The following is a 7,876-nucleotide window of genomic DNA, read 5'->3' on the forward strand; positions in this document are numbered from 1 at the left end:
CAATAAGGTTATGAAACAGTTGTGGAAAGTTTTAGCCCAAACAACAATCTTTTCCTTGATTAACCAAGTAGTGGGGGTGCCTAAAACCAATAAAATGCAACTTTTTAGCTTTAACCACATAACTGCTTGTTTTGATGTAACAAAAAGTCCAAAAACAGCTGTTTCCCGTGTCTTAGTCCTGTGTTTGATTGATTGGCTTGCCTGTTAGGTAACAGTAGAGCTAGCCAAACCAAGAATTGTATGGCAGAACTAGGAACATTATCTTTTTATCTAGAGTGTTTGGTTAAACATTGGACTTATTACTTATGCCAACATGCTTACACAGAAAAGCAAACATTGGGATTTTAAGCTACGATGGTTTGTACTATCTTTACTATCTTTTTTTGACATTGCAAGCTTCTTTGGCACACTGGGTATTTCATTATATGTCTTAGATATCAGTAATGTCTGATTTGTGAGTGTTTAGGAACTTATTTTGAGGCCTTTTTAAGGGTATTTATCACCTATATAATTTCATGTTCAGTGTTTGATATGTTGCAGCTGCTGTGAAATTAACATTTCTGGTAAAAGATCAATAAAATATTTTCCCACCTATCTAGCTTAAAGATTTTAGAACATAAATATATGTAAGTTAGTATTGGACACAAAGTTAAAGCTCTTAAAAGTATAATTAATTTGTACAGGTATTTGTTCATAAACTAAATGAAATATTGGAAAATTCTTAAAGGGAACACAAAATTTCTAAAGCTATCCATCCAATATTTAGTCTAATGTTTAGAAATGTTGGTCCAAACCAATAAACACACATTGCCATCTAAAAAGCCATGCCACCAGGGAAAAAAAGGTTTTACAATGTATGGAAGAACCACATAAAAAAATTGAGTCTGAACAGTAAAAAACATATGAAAAAAAGAAATGTAATACCATACATTTCTGTGAATGTCATCTAAATACAGACCTGGCATTGGGTTTTGATTTTCCTGTGCTTTTTGGTCCACAAACACATTTTCTGATTAAGTGTTTTTTTGACGGTGTATGCATTGTGGTAAAAGTATCCTCCTCCAAAATGCTAAATGAACCAATTTAAGATGTGTTGTGTCTTGTGCCAGTCTAAGGCTGCTCGTCTGGTTTACACATGCTCTAATGTATTGAATAACATTGTACAGGAGTTCATAATGATGTTGATTGAACTGCTCTGCTACGAGACTGAGATGTATACATTGAGATGTCTTAACGGCACACAAAAGACAAACAGAACCGTGACCACTCTGACTCTGAAGCTAACGTCGGAGCAGGCATCCATCCTACAATTTGCTAAATAAACTCCATCCCTTTCCCCTTGTAAACGATTTCCTATTATAAACACATGTTGGAGATGAATCACTCCTTAGTTCAACTCTCAGAAAGGACATTTCAGACAAGTTCCCCCTCCTGTTTTCCATTTGGCTGTTTAATTGTCTCAGCGCTGTCAACAGACTATCAAGGTAATTAGCCATGACTGCACAACAACACAATCAGACAGACAGGAATGAACTGCAGCCTCTGAACATGATACTTACAGAGGGAATGGGTGGGAACGACTTAATTCGGGTGCACGTATGCACACACACACAGGGTTTTCGCACACATCCGGGTGCAGGTATATATACACACACAACCTTGCACACTCATTACCGTACCCTGAGTACATCGTTCCATGCCACACATTATATTTCCTTCGCCAACCATAACCCTCCACCCACCTCCTCCTTAATCCCTCTACCGCTTACAACTTTCTCTCCCTCTCTCACACACAGCTACAAAACCAAAACCTCATTTCCTCTGCGCCTCCAGCTATAGGAGCAGTGTTAATTGCGAGAAGGTGGGGTGGGTGGAGGGTGTGCTTTTGTGTGTGTGTGTGTCAGTTCATGGGTTCATAAGCTTCGGAGGTGTGTGTGTGAGCCGTTGCAACTGTATATGTGTACCTCTATACGTGTGAGTGTGTGTGTGTGTGTGTGTGTGTGTGTGTGTGAGCGCTCGTTTCTTTTAAGTGTGTGTGCAGTCTCTCTTATGCCAGTCTGGGCATAGCTCCAGGGTTTCCTGCGCCACCTGGGCATCTGTGAGTCCTAGTGCCTGTCACTGGGTACCGTCCCAGCTGGAGTGTGTATTTCACTACGTGTATACGTTAGTGTGTGTGTGTGTGTGTGTGTGTGTGTGTGTGTGTGTCGGTCGAGGAGGAGCCTCCAATGATGAGCCTTTAGTGCCAGCAGCAAACACCATTGTCTTATCCATGTCTTATCCTTTGAGCCACGGGGGCCCATACACAAACACACACACACACTTAGAGAGTACATCTGGTTACCTCCTCCACCTTCTTCTCCACACACTGAGTGGTTTCTTCCCTTTGAACAACATTACTAATAAAAAAAAGTCACAAGGAATTAAGAGAAAAGGGGGAAAGAGAATTCGATTAAACAGCCACCATTAAGTATCCAATGACGCTCTCTGTTCCCGCTTGCTTAGGCTATACATACACCATTAGTTGATCATGGAGGATTTGAAAGTACCCTGACTCAAAAGGTCATCTGCCTCCATTGAGGAGGACTAATATTAGATTAGCTCCATACCACTATGTGAGTACAAAAAGAAAGGGCATTCAGGGCATGCCGGAAAAGGAAAAGATTATTTGACTCTGAGGTTGGCATTGTTTCTGCACTGTTGAGAGAAAACTGAATTTACAGCTATGTTTTATGATTTGAAGAACAAATAGTAGTATTAAATAGGAACATTAGGAATTTGAGGAGGGTTTAAAGTGACCTAATCTAGTTGAATTTCCATTATTTTTGGAGAGAAGAAAAGCACTGGAACATTTTGTGGCAGGAACAGACATTTTTATGGCTTTTCTGGAACTCAGTAAAAACAAAAAAAGGAAAACGCTACAAGATAAGTAAAGTCACAAGTAAAAACTGTGTTTGGTTTCCTCATGATTACTTGATTTTATTGTTTTGGTTTGTTCTTATGGGTCTTTTTTTTTTTAGCATTTCTTCAAAAAGTTAGGTTTTGCAAAGAAACAGTACAATAACAAAGGAAACACTCGCCCCTCCTGGACAGACAAAGACAAAATAAAAAGAAGGCAAAACAATAAAGCAAATCAACCACCAAAATAGCAGGAAAAAAAAGACTTGCTCTTGTAGGATACCAAACAGAACAGTTAGCATCAGGATCAGCAGAAAGTGTTAAAATCGACGTTTGCAGTGTGTCTTGGTGATCTGGAGTTTACAAGATAAAGATAAGATAAAGATAAACTTTATTGATCCCCCGTGGGGGAAATTTGTGCATACAAGCCACCATTACTGCAATGGTGTCTCCCTACAACATCCAGAGGTTTGAATGCTGTCCTTAGAAGTGAACAATTTTCTATTCTTAACATTAGTAAAGTTTACTTTTGATCATGTTATAAAGAACATAATGAAGAACCTGTGGAGTTCTGGTGGCAATCACAAGGTGGCGACGCCCACATATCAGGCCGTATCCTCTATATGTGGCTCAGTTGGTAGAGTCGGTCGTCTCTCAACCGGAAGGTCGGACGTTTGATTCCAAGATCCTGCAGCCACATATCCCATGTGTCCTTGGGCTAGACACTTAACCCCAAGTATATCTCACTACTCTGTTGGCGGCGTTTGAATGTGTATGAATGGGATTAGATACTTTTTATAGTCACTTTACATATCAACCTCTGCCATCAGTGAGTGAATGGGTGTGACCTGTGGTAAATGGTAAATGGACTGGTATTGATCGCTATGTAGTGTCATCCATCAGAAGTAACTAATCCCATTAATACACCGCCACTGAAGCAGTGGGAGCAATACAGGGTTAAGTGTCTTGCCCAAGGACACATCAGACATCTGACATGTTGCCCAGCTGGGGATCGAAACCTCAACCTTCCGGGTGAGAGATGACGACTCTACCAACTGAGCCACAGTCTGCAGTGTAACAGTGCCTTGAGTAGATGAGAGTCTATACAAGCTCAAGTCATCTACCATTACCATATGCAGAAAAACATCTGTTTATACAAACTTATACAAGCAGGGTAACACTTCAGGTTGTTTTTGATAAATTCATTTTTTTATAATTGCCACATTAAGTCAACATTTTTATTTTATAACCACTTCATTATTGGTAATAAGGTAATAAAGCTATAAGTGATGAGGGTTATTGGTATAATAAATGTTTAAGTAACTGAACAGTTAAGAGGTATTACATATGTATGGTAAATATTGCTGCCAATAAGCATGGGCAACAGACACTAAATGAATGATATGAACTAAGAGGGCTGAATATAAAAAAGATACATTCCATATTTAGAGGCAACATCTTTTTTAAATCCCCCAACTACGTATTGTTTTTGACCACATGGAGCGAGTGGGTGCGCTATATGTCCGGCAGAGATTTATTTCTAAAAATCATCTAGAGTCAAAAAGAAACTCAGTATGCAATGTTGCTCACAATTGGTTGCAAAAAATAAGCTTGTTATGAAAACCAGATGCAGAAGCTTCAGTATTCTTTATTTGTATGCCCTGTTGGATCAGCTAAGACTGAGGTCAGTGATTAACTTGCTCTCTATTATAAAATACAGAAAAACACATCAGAACTAAAAAATAAACAACATTTTGGATTTAAAAATAAAACGTCCTTGCTCCTCTCTTTTGGTGGGAAATTGATGCATTTTCTCCTGATGATTATTGCAAAGCATACCACTGTGTTATTTGTGAAAATAAATGTAAGCGCTTTCAGGTGGAGGTCAACAGATTGCTGCAGCAAAGAGCATGAAACAATACACCTAGCCAAGCCTCAGGAGCCAAACACACACACAAATGCAAACCCCATTCACACACACAAACATACACGCCTATTTTCCCTGCCCACAATTGCCCCAAGGCTGAAACTTTAAACTAATCACTCATTACTCAGAGGAGGCGACACTCCCGCAATACAGTACCAACCTAATCCCTCCTCAAATGTCTTTCTTGTGTGTAGGTGTGTGTGTGTGTTTGTACATAAGCAGATACCCTGCACCTTTACCTAAGCCTTTTGCACAACTCCTTAATGTGAATCTTCTTGAGTTGCTTGTTCACACATGCACCTCACAGTGGGAGACTATTGCTATTAGATGGGAGGGGGAGGGGTCTCAGGCATGCACAAAGGTCTCTGAGTGCAACTTTACTGTCGTCAAACACACATACAGTATGGCCTGATTCAGGAAAGGATTATGCTACTTTTTGTGGTTACTAAACCTGTGCAAATAAGAAAAAAAAGTGAGCCACAAATATCAAAATAAACCCTCAAAAAGTTTCCCCTCCCTTCCTATCTGATCCTCTTTATGTGGACAAAACAGCTCCGTCAGCATGAGAGGTTATTGCTGCGTTCCATTTGATCTCGGAAGTCAGAAATTCAGAGTTGCCGGTCTGATAATCATGAGGAACTCCCCCCTGAAGTCGGAATCCGACTTGGAAACTCAAAGAATATTCAGTAGCCCGAGTTAAAATCCAACATGGGTGCTAAGTGCATCAACTGTAACGTATAGGCTTGTAACTATTGTGTTTATGTTTATGTTCAAACGAAACAAAAGTACTACTGGAGGTGTCCATATCGCTTGTCTGACTTGCAACTGGAACACGATCAGCTCAGCATCTAACTTGCTGACGACTGTTTCACTAAGCTCTCCCAAATAGCTTGTCCAACAGTTCCATCAGTCCGGCCTTTTTGATTGGTCTCTCTCTCTCTCTCTTTCTTTTTTCAAGTACTAGGATGCTTCACCCATCACCGTTCTTTTCCATCTCTTAGCCTCAGCCATTGTATCAAAGTAGAGAGACGGGCTTACTGGCTTCTCTTTAGCTGAAGGCTGGTGTGTGAACTAGTGCTGTTGAGCCGTACACACTTCTCAAAAGAGAACCACAGCCTGATGCCAAATTTACATAGTGCTGAAAACAGGCAAACCAGGACTCTCTGCGGACATGGGATCGACACCATTCTACCTCTAGATCAACGTTGAAACTACTATTTCCAGGTGGAAAAGTGACATACTGTTGCTTTATTATAAAGGGTAATGTATATATACTCAGTTTTTTTCTCTCTATTTAAATAGGGGTTCGCACTGTGTATTTAAATAGATATATATGTGTGTGTGCATGTAGTAGGTTGGGGGAGTCAGCAGGGGTCCCATGAGGCTGATTAGTGGACCCTACCAAATGTCATTAGAGTGTAATGAAAAAGCAGCCTTGGTACTAATGCATAATAAAGTGAATGGGCTGTTACATTACCACAGTGTCCAGAGTAGGCCGGTTGGCACATCAACACTGGTCTGTATGTGTGTAACAGCGCTACATCAATGAGCGGGGGAAAAGATGACAGAAACAGAAAAGTGAGTGTTGACAGAATGCCAACGTTAGAGTGTGTGAGAGGGAGAGGAAAGAATGAGTAGGACCTTTCAATTGTGTGAGAGATGTCGTATTAGGGTGTTAGTGTTTTAAAAGGTAGCCTTTATGTGTGCACATGAGTGAATGAACACATGCTAGCATCATGTGTGAGTGTTCTTTGTGCATGCACATGGACTTTAAAAATGTATCTTCCCTTCATGCACTCTGTGAGTACTCGTAGTCCACTGCACAGCTCCTACATTACACCTTTTGTACATTTTGTGTTTTTTATTTTTATTTTTTATATTTGACATTTTTAATTCTATTTTATATATTGTAATATCTTCTTATCCTGTATTATTTAAGTTGTTGCTAGTTCTGTTTTATTTCCTTGTTAATTGTTTAGAACAAATACACCAAGTGAAATTCCTTGTATGTGTAAATGTACTTGGCAATAAACCCTGATTCTGATTCTGATTCTGAATCTGATTCTTATTCTGATTCTGAATCTGATTCTTATTCTGATTCTGAATCTGAATCTGATTCTTATTCTGATTCTGATTCTGAATCTGATTCTTATTCTGATTCTGAATCTGATTCTTATTCTGATTCTGATTCTGATTCTGATTCTGATGCATGCTTTGGAAAGTGCTCCCAATTTTGCATGCCTTTATTTGTGAGTTTATGTGTCTTTACTTTACAATTGAGTGCGTCTGAGTAAATTGGCTCTGTCTCCATCTTTATCTTCCAAGAGTAATATCAGTAGCAGGACCAAAGGAAGTGCTTTCATTCAGTGGTTGATACAATAATCACAGTGAAAGAAGTAATGACTCTCTGCTATGCAGCCATTTAACTACTGTGGCCTTGACTTCACTATTGACTGCATTAGAAGGCGTCGGATTCCACTTCGCTACTCATTTCTGCGTGTGTTTGTGTGTTATGAGTATTGCTGTGGAGTGCGGTGACTGGTTGCCTATTGTGCCAGTAAAATGTAAGAAATGTGTTAAAAAAAAAGAAGAAAAAAAAAGCCCAGTTGCTCTGAAACGTTAAACGGCTGTCTGTTTCCTCTTTTCTCGACAGGCTCTGCAGTGAAGGGCGAACGAGGATGTGTGTGTAATCCAGTCCCTCTCTCTCTCTCTCTCTCTCTCTCTCTCTCTCTCTCTCTCTCTTCATCTCTGCCTCCCTGTCACAACATCATCTCTCTCTTTCTAAGTCCCTCCAGAATGATTGAATATTTACTTTCATTTAATGTTACTGTCCAAACGAAATTAGGCAACAGAGACACACACATATACATAAATTCACACACTCACACTCACAGCCCTCGTCTACCCATTTAATTAAGCACTCCATGAATAATTCAGTTTGAGCCTCTGGGCTGAAGATAATTATAACGATCAGGATAATAATGTTTATTTTGCTTTTTATTGTATTAAGACATCAATATCTCTGCAGTGCAGTGCAGACAGTTTGCAGCTACA

This window comes from Labrus bergylta, chromosome 22 (genome assembly GCF_963930695.1).
Source record: "Labrus bergylta chromosome 22, fLabBer1.1, whole genome shotgun sequence".
In the NCBI taxonomy this organism is placed as follows: Eukaryota; Metazoa; Chordata; class Actinopteri; order Labriformes; family Labridae; genus Labrus; species Labrus bergylta.